Genomic DNA, 9,662 nt, shown 5'->3' on the forward strand with positions numbered 1-9,662 from the left:
CTTGAGTAAATTTATGAGTTATTCTGAAGTTTATTATCTCCCTTTTAAAAAATAATTCATGCTTATTTTATAGTGAGTGGAGACATCTCAAAATGATTATGTATACCCAGATAAGCAATAAAAATCACAGAGGTCATGGAAGAGAGAGCCTGTTATGAATGTTACAAGTGCTCTGCCTCTGCTGCTAGGTTCAAGCCCAGAATCTTTGCCAAATCCCCTGAAGTCAGATATCGTGCTCTCTGCTTGTTACAAATGCTGCTTAGTAGGACTCTGCTTAATAGGAATGGGGTGGAAGGATGAAAGGGGAATTCTTGACCAGAAAATAGTCATGAAACAATATCACCATTTAATCTTCCCCAAGTTTCTAATTCCCTCATCCTCCACTGTTTCCAGCTTTGTATCCTTTGGAAATGGACAGAAACAAGAATTTCATGCAAGCTTATATGTGTGTATTTGTGATATGGATAAAAACTTTGACAAGGATTTATACAGCTTCTGAATATTTGAATTAAGAGTACAGTTGCTCTAAGTGCCTGGACAGAGAAGGGTAGCTCAGTTCACTGAATATAGGTTGTGACCCCAATAAATCAAATTAATACTGCTCTCCACTGAACCTTTACTTGTCTTGGCTGTTTAAAGTGTATTGTATTTGCCTTTACCATGTTTTACAGTGATTCTCCAGGTGCTGACACAAAGCATTACAAATGTAGCATATTTGTAGGCCACATTACACCTGCATTGTGCTGTGTGTCTGCTGCAAGAGGTGTGCTAATTTCAGCTGTACTGAGAGCTGCTTGCCACAAATATTTTGGCAGTGAAATCGAGTGGCTAAAACAAAAGTGTTTGGGCTACTGTGGGCAATTCTTTGTGTGGCTGATTGCTTTCATAGACATGGAAATTCATGCTGGAAACATGGTTCTAATAATTAAGTTCATTTGGATATCTAATGTAGAGTGCTGATTTAGTTCTGTCATAATAAATTCCAGTTTTTCTTCTTTTGTGTTTGCAGCAATATAATTCTTACTGGAAGAATCATTTCTGCTCTACTTCTGCTTTCCATTCTCTGGTTAGCTCTAGTGCCATTTATTAAATGGACTTGTCCAACTTTATAGTTTTTAAAAAGAACAGGATCCAAGTGATTTCTCTCTACCAAATTATCAAATACAAATCTCTGAATCCTAAGTGATTAAACTGTATCTAAAGTTGCTTAATGACACCGTTGTTGTGCTCTGGCTCTTTAAGTGGGCTGGCCTTTGAGGTCTCACGTAACTCTGCCAAAATCTCATTGCTCTTATACTGGTTCTCTTGAGCAAAAAAAGCACAGCTTCCATTAATGATGATAATTGGCAACAGCAGTGGTAGTAAAGAACTGATGTCTGCTGAGGACAGCCCTGGCTGCAGGAAATTGTCTGAAGTGCCTGGGTGAACAGCAGAAGAGCCATTGTCTGCTTTGCCTCTAGCAAAGATTGTTTGCTGGTGATAGTATCCTCAGTAAGCACTAATGTCCCTTTCTTGTGTGTGATGCCACAACAAGCTCCATGTAGGACCCCACTTTTTTTTTTCACCAAGACCTATAAAACTACAGTGTTTGCTGAGTGCGAGCACTGGTTATGCTTGTGACACTTGTTGTGGGGTAAGGGCCTTGCCCATGGGCTCCTGATGGAGATTTAAGAAGTCTCCTGCTGGCAAGGCTTGCAGGCCCTTAATAGACCTGGTTTTCCATGCTGAGGAAGCAATTTCAGTGCCTATGAGAATATTACTCTAGGCCTGAATCCAGTGACCTTTATTCAACTTTTACTCAACCAGAAGGAAAATTATGGAAATTGGAGGAGGGGGAGATTGAAAACCTTTCGAAGGAATGTTTTCCTCTATGGTGCCACCAGGACTAAAATGGCACACATTAGCCACTGGCTAGAGGATCACCTCTGGCTGGTTCAATGTCCATGTGCCAGGTAAGGCTTTGAGGGATCATTCCCCACCTGTGATAAATTATAGATGGGTTTTTTTGTACTTTAAGTCCCCTTGAGAAGAAGAGGGGAATCCAAAGCTATTGCGTCACCCAAGAGGGAGGCATTCACCCAATTAAGGGCTGATCCACTTAATCTCCTCAGCCTAGTGCCCACATCTGTAGCTATCTGCCTGCTCCTCAGTCCATCTCTCTTCCAGCTGAAGCTCTGCTCTCCAAGTGTTCCACATGCTTGGGGTCATCCTTGGCCTCTCTGCAGGCAAGACTGCAAGATATTTGGGTACATGAGGAACACAGGTAAGAAAAAGGGGAATTTTCGTGCCCTCAGTTGGGATAGAGGCAACCTAAGGCTTTGCTCCCTGGGCAAATAATGTGCTGCAAATTCCACTCCTTGAAGAAAAGACAAAGAGTACCTCAGAAGTATGGCTGGGAGGGCATATTCCCCTCCTGCCCAGCCCTGAGTTGGAGCTGTGTGATTCCCTTGTGAAGTATGCTCCAAAGGCCAAACAGTGGTTGTTTGGCTGGGATCCCTATCTGCTCAGCGGAATACAAGGTTTTGAAGGCAATACCTGAGACTGCAGGAAGAAAAGATAAAAACTAACAACATTCCCCAGCTTTAACTGAGGTGCTGCTCAGTCAGAATCTGCTCAGATTCCTTTAAAAGTGGTAAATGCTCCATCTCTGCCAGTATTCAAGGCCAGGTTAGACAGAGCCTTCAGCGGCATGGTCTAGTGTGAGACATCCCTGCCCATGGCAGGGGAGTTGGGACTAGATAATCTTAAGGTCCTTTTCAACCCTAATTATTCTATGATTCTATGAAATAGCTGGTTGAGCCTGAATATGCCCAGAAACTGAACAAAAGCTTTTGCAAGCGTGGTCTCTGCCATGAACGAAGGCTGTACATGCAGCACCTGAGCTGCATAGCTTGGTGACAACTGGTTTTAAACCACAACACAGTCACCTCTGCAGCCATGCTGTGGGAAAGCAGCAGCCAGGCCGCATTCATCAGTTCATAGTGAGTAACTATATCAGCTCTGTGCACCATTCACCTAGTGGTGGGCTCTTTTCAGCTCTTCTTTCTTTCTTTTTTGGGTAGTAAGAAGCATCCTTCAAGTGAACATAAGACCATTTGATGTTACCATAAACCATTCTGCTGGCTCAAATCAAAGATGAGGCACTGAGGTGTTGTAAAAATCTTTGAGTCAACTAAAGACAGCTGGTTGAATCATTTCCCAGATTTTCATATGACTCATAAATTTGCTACATAGTGAGGAAATTCCCTGAAAGCTTCTTGGCAGGCACTTCCAGTCTGACCAGTAGCTAAGAAACACATAACCTTCCAGTTATAGGGGGGGAGCAGTGTGGAGAGGAAACAAAGAAGACTCTGCTTTTGGGTTTGAGCATGGGGTCAGTTGAAAATGTATTCCTGCCACCAAAGCCACAATCCTCCTGCACAAGAGGCCAGGAGCTTTAAGGGACAGCTTCTCAGATGTAACGCATATGTGCGAAAGAGTCTGCCTCCTCCCTTTCTCCTTCTACCGATACACCCCACTTCACACATGCACAGAAGTGCACATGGCAGAACTCTGTGACCTGTGGTGCACAAACCTGTGTATCAGTTGAGTACATGCCATTAGACCTTGTTTCATTTCTTGACAGGTAGCCCAAATCATGTCTTATTCAGGCATCTAAAAGCAAGATTGCAGATGTTTCTGTCACCAAGATCCACATTTCTTTGGGTAGTTAATGGTGAGCACCAATGAGCGCCTCTAAAGGGAAAAGCCTCTCTACCTTGTGTAGGAAGGTTGAGTGCTTGTGGTTTGGGCTGTTTGTGGGTACTTGTGTTCCCCATAAGACTTTCAAAGGTTTTTTTTTCGCACCACTGACTGTGTGGACAGAAATGTCTTCCTTCGAGGGAGCAGGTTAATTAAATATCTATCATCATGGCACAGATTGGGACCTCAGTGGTGGGACCTCAGTGAGCTCCCTGATGTAGTCCACCTCAAATTAAGCGGTGTGAATAAATCCCAGTGACCATCTGTGTCAATGCAAGCATTGGCCAAGTTCTTGCCTGGCACCCCAAAGAGCTTTTGAGCCTGGAGTTGCCCAGAAAAATGGACTGTTATCTAGAAAACTCCTCCAGCTTCAGATGTCACTGGCGCAGATATCTGCATCTGAATTACTCAGTTATACCTTCATAGAATCATATAATGACTTGGGTTGGGAGGAACCTTAAAGATCATCTAGTTCCAGCCCCCTACTATGAGCAGGGACACCATCCACTACACCAGGTTGCTCAAAGCCCCATCCAACCTGGCCCTGAACACTACCAGGGATGGGGCAGCCACAGCTTCTCTGGGCAACCTGTACCAGTGTCTCACCACCCTCACAGTAAAGAACTTCTTCCTAATATCTAATCTAAATCTACCTTCTTTCATTTTAAGCCACTCCCCCTTGTCTTATCTTTGTATGCCCTTGTAAAACATTCCTTCATGACTTTCCTCATGGCCAAAGGAAAGCAAAAGCAAGTTCTTCTCATCCTGAGTTATTGAAGACCCATGTCTTCATCTCTAGTATCATATAGATAAGCTTACAATATTTTTCTTTTTCATGTCCCTGTGATAAAGAATAAAACAAGGGACATATTGTTGAAAGCTGTGATGTGACATTATTAGTACCTCTATTAGTACCTCTATAGCAAGACTTCTGGTTGTTCTCTTGGGTCTCTAAACTCTATGCTTAGTTATCTTTTGAGGAACCACCAAGGCATCTGTCGGGCTTGGTGAGACAAATTGTTGTACAGCCCAGGTGTAAGCATGCACCCATGCTGGGGATGTGTATGTCATAGAATCATAGAATCAACCAGTTTGGAAAAGACCTCTAAGATCATCAAGTTGTGCTTTGTTGATGCTTGGTGTGTTGGCAGACCAATCATGTCAGGGTGGTTCCCTGTCACAGGACCATGGGGAGAATCCATAAACCAGCTGCATTAATTGACCCCAGTGCATAGGGTTGAGTGATGAGAGTGAGACGGTGTCCAGGTTGGAGAGTGTGAAGATGATGAGGGCCACCTTGCAGAGACACAGGGACCACCAGGGAGGGACAGGGACTCCAATTTGGGAGCTGTCAGTTCAGATATTTTAGCTAGCGCTTCAGAAACTGTGTGACCTGGCAGTTTGCCCCATGGAGTTTGCACACATTTAATTAATTCATTAGGTAATTCAACAGGCATGGATGGACAACCATGTATAACTCCCATTACAGTCCCAGTGTGTGAGCACACACAGGGACACATGCACAACATAACGTTGCTCCCCTCTTCCCAAATCCCGCTATGTTGAAAAAGGCCAGAGGAAACACAAACGACATTTTGTTTCTTCTCGGTAAAAAACACTTGCAAACTCTGACCAGCAAGAGTGGATTGCATTTCAGGGGCTTGTTTATTCATCGAAAGCTCAAAAGATTTAACAGTTTAAATAAAATGTCTGAATGAGGCTCCGTGTATGTGAGCCTCTGAAATGCTCTTTTGAGACAGACGTCTGACGCCTCGGAGGAGCTCCTCAGTGGCAGAGAGGGCTTTAGCAGCTTCAGTTGTGAGCAATTAAAGTTGATCAGGGCTTCGGACTGGTTGAAAACACAGAAAATCATGCCCAGTTCAGCTCTCCAAAATGCTTCTTCATGTCACATATTTGCCACAGCTTTAGCTTCAAATTGCAGGATGAAACATAGAGCCAATCACCAGGTTTAGGAGTAAAAATGTTCCTAGGAATTCAGAAACGCTACCAAACCATTATGCTGACTGCTTTCCAGATTGAATCTTTCTTTTTTTTTCTCTTTCTTTTGGTTGCTTTAATTTAGTAGAGGAAGTGAAGGCAAATAGTTTAATCATAACCATCCCTAGGGGCAATTTAGAATCATTTTCTCATTAGTGCATATAATACGCAGTATAAGTAATGTTCAATCAGATGGTTGCTACAAAGGCCTGTGCAGACACTGAAATGAAATGCAGTCCAATGCTATGAATAGTTGAATAAGAATAATCTCATCTTCTTGTATCTTGCTTCTTTGTTGGTGGGTGAATAGGACTTTCCCCCCTCCTTTCTTCTCTCTCTTTTTTTTTGGGGGGGGGGGAAGGGATAATCAAACTTTCTTCTAAATAGTAAAATCATGTTATAAAAGTGGAGGGATTCCAGGACTGTAAAGGCTCCAGGGAATTCAATCACAGACAGCCAAAGCCAGGAAGTATTTGAAGAGGGAGAAGAAAACTAAAACACAAGCAGGAAATATGTGCTCCATAAAGTTGACTTAACTGGAAGACATGTGTCACACATTGGAACTAGATGATCTTAAGGTCCTTTCCACCCTAAGTATTCCACGATTCTGTGATCTACAAGAGGGTCCAACAGTAGTACCTGTAGGTATTTTGGGAGAGGCAGTAGCTCCAAGGGCTTCTTCATCCCAAAAAGCCACTCAATTTATGATGCATTTAACTGCTCCCCAGTTTCATCACACAAGCTTGTATGGGTCAGGCTTAAAGTCAGATCACTGAAATTACATCAATTAAAAAGCAAGCTATGAAGATCCAAGATGGTGGGGCAGGAAGTTCTTGCACCATCTCTTCTGCGAGAGCTGGCACACCCCAGGGTGTAGATGGGTAGATAATTAAAAGTAAAAAACCTAGTGTTTGGATGGCCAGGCAGCTCAGTGACTGCCGTCGTGCTCCCATCAGCTGGAGTGGGCTGCTCAGTGACAGCTATGACAGCTGGCATATCATGGATCATCCTGATTACGATGGGAAGCACAGAGACCACTGCTTGTGATTTCAGCACAAGCTGGGAACTGAGGAAGGTGACACTTTCGTATTGGTAGAGAAAGAAGTTAGCAGGACCTCTAGTTGTCTGCCTTTCTCTGTATTTCTCAGTAGGCTCATGGCATGCTCAGAGTGGTACCCACTGGTTTTGATGGATCCTATCTGGGAGAATGGTGAACTCCAGGATTTCCTACTTTCCAGTTGGCCCCAGGGTGGTGACTGGGATTGGATGTTGTCTCTTGGATATCTAAGTCTCTGGATAAAAATGCAGTGGCTTCACTTGCCTTTTTTTTATAGTTTGGAAGAGATGCTAATGCTGCTCCCAGCATCCACAGAGATCAAAGGTATGAAATATGACTCCATAGCAAGGGGTTTTGCAGATCATTTTTCAGGATCATTCAATGAGGGCTTGAACCGCCCAAGTTTCACTTAATTCTTCATAACTGAATAAACCCAAAAATTCAAAGTGAAACTCAACCCAGAAATCCACGTTCAGCTTGGTTTTGGATGGAAACCAAAGGAAATCATTTAATCCCAACATGGTTTCCACCAGAAGCTCTGTATTGGTTTGGGTTTGGTTGAAACTCAGCTTTTGCTTCCCTTTGCTGAACAGCTCATGTAAACTATGGGGTAAGAAGAAACAAATTCAGGAAATACTTGTGTATTTTCCTGTAACAGTTCAAAAATATCTTCTGAACTCTATCAAACACATCAGTTCCATGAAACTCCAGGAAACACACCAGTCCAAATTCTCTGTAAATTGGAAATAAGATAAATTTGTCACTGTTTATCTTCAACACAAACACAGATATCCCAGTACTGGAAGAACTCTGAATATGTGGCATGAAAGCTTTTCCCATAGGTAGAAAGAAAAAGGCAACTCAAAAATAGATTCTTTGTTTTGATAGACAAAAATGAAAGGCCTGGACAATGCTATAAACTAGTTTTTCCTCTCACTTTTACAAAGTTTGACAGAAGCAAAAGCATCACACTTACTGCTGTAACAGACTTGGAGGATTTTTTTCTGAGATCTTAAAAATCATGGAGTTATACTAATGTCCTGTTGTGCAACAGACTTTGAGCAATTAAGGACAAGTCTACTTATTGATTTATGGGTCCTTGCAAGAAAAGCTTAATAATAAGGATAAAGGTGACAGGATAGTTCAGATAGTATCTTAGTTGTGAGCAGTGGGTATTGAAAATGGACATTTCTTATTTTAGGATATGCTTGTAGAAGTCCCATGAGAGACTGTCATAAAATATCAAGTTTACTAGACAGGCTTGTCTAACTCATATCCGTTAGACCATGAGAACATGGTGTTTCATATGAAGGGACAAGAAACCATAATTTATGCTTATGGGATGAGCAGTTCTGTGCAGAAGTATTTTGCTACCCCAACAATTAGGGGTAACCTGAACTCAAAGGATGAAGTACTTGGTCCTTTCAGCTTACAGATGAGTTGCTATCAGTAGCTCTGGACTGCTACTGTAAATTGGTATTTCCCTTTAGGCATGCTGGGTGGCAAAAATACTTGTTTCCAGAGTTTCTGGTACAGCCATTACTCCATAGGGAGCTCTGGGCATCTGCAAGCTGTGTACAAGGCAAACACACACCCTGGAGATATTTCATGGAAATCCCACTCACTGACTTTTTGGTTGTTTCTCCTCAAATGCCTCATTAATATATTCTCCACTAATAAATTTTTAAATTGCTCAACCAGTTCTGTAGAAAAACAAAAGTACAGTTGGGGGAGTGCTTGCTTGCAACATATTTTTCTGTAGAAATAATTATTAGCTAATAAAGTTGGAAGGATCTTGGCAGAGTTAAATCCTCCACTGGGATTGGGTGCTTCCTCTTTGGATCCTCTTGAAAAGACTCAAATTAATTTTGCTTTTGTTATAATTTGATTAGTCCTTGTTTCACAAGTGGTTGAGCTTCAAAACAAAGATTTATATCTGTGCAGCTAACCTGCATAATAGCACTTGTTGCTTCTTTTGACTTTCTTTAATACATTCAGTACAGTACATAAGCATATTTTAAAGACATGTGGAAATACAAACATAAAGAAAAGACTCTAATACCAAACCACATGCATGATGTTGTTGTGCTTCTCTTCTTACTTTGTCTGTATTCAAGAACATAATGTGTTTCGGCCAGGCCATTGTCAAAACAGACAGAGATTAATTGCTGCAGCCATTTGTTCTGTTACAAGAAAGATAAAAATAACTCATGACTCATGACAACAGTGAATATTGTGGAGCCAAACCCTGCATCCTATTTGCCATTTTCTAGCCTCAGCGTAGAAGCAAAAATGTGATTTTGAGAAATGATCTGATGCTATATTTAGTACCTCTGCAGTATTTATGCAGCTAGGGAAGTAGGTGTCTGGCATTGTCTTAAAGGACACACAGATGTGATTCAGGAGCCTGTGGATATGGGGCTTGAAATGGCTTGTGTATATTGGTAGGTATGGCTGCAGGGCAGAGACATAATCTTACAACACATCAGGAATCAGAAATCAGGGAAACCCCATAGTTTTGCTCAAGCTGTCCTTCAGCATGCACATGGCATTTACTAACGTGTTCACGGGACATAGACCATGTGCTTAGGCTCTGTGTGGAGGGGACCCTCAGTCTTAGAGTGAGGCTTGGAAGCTTGAATTTCACTGCAACGTGTGGGACATGTTCCCCATGTAAGGGGCATGCACATGAGTATCTTTGCCCATTTCCTCATATACCCTTAGCATTCTGAGGTTTCCAGCCCTTGGATTATTAGCTTGGACAAAGAGATGAACTTCACCTCTGAAGCATTTTCATGGTTTTAGATGACCAGTCAATCTCACCTCTGTGCCTGGCAAAATCTTGGAGCAGATTCTCCTGGAAGGC

At 42.2% G+C, this 9,662-nt stretch overlaps 1 long non-coding RNA gene across 1 annotated transcript; it reads left to right on the forward strand.

Moving 5' to 3' along the window:
• The first annotated feature begins 2,197 nt into the window (after positions 1–2,197).
• On the forward strand, positions 2,198–8,389 carry LOC134174020 (uncharacterized). The gene is made up of 3 exons (XR_009968470.1): positions 2,198–2,263; positions 7,074–7,120; positions 8,287–8,389. It is a non-coding gene; the product is annotated as an uncharacterized LOC134174020 (long non-coding RNA).
• Positions 8,390–9,662: the final 1,273 nt, after the last annotated feature.

Source organism: Pezoporus occidentalis, unplaced genomic scaffold, assembly GCF_034315485.1.
Source record: "Pezoporus occidentalis ecotype Australia unplaced genomic scaffold, CSIRO_AGI_Poc_V1 ctg57, whole genome shotgun sequence".
Taxonomy (NCBI): domain Eukaryota; kingdom Metazoa; phylum Chordata; class Aves; order Psittaciformes; family Psittacidae; genus Pezoporus; species Pezoporus occidentalis.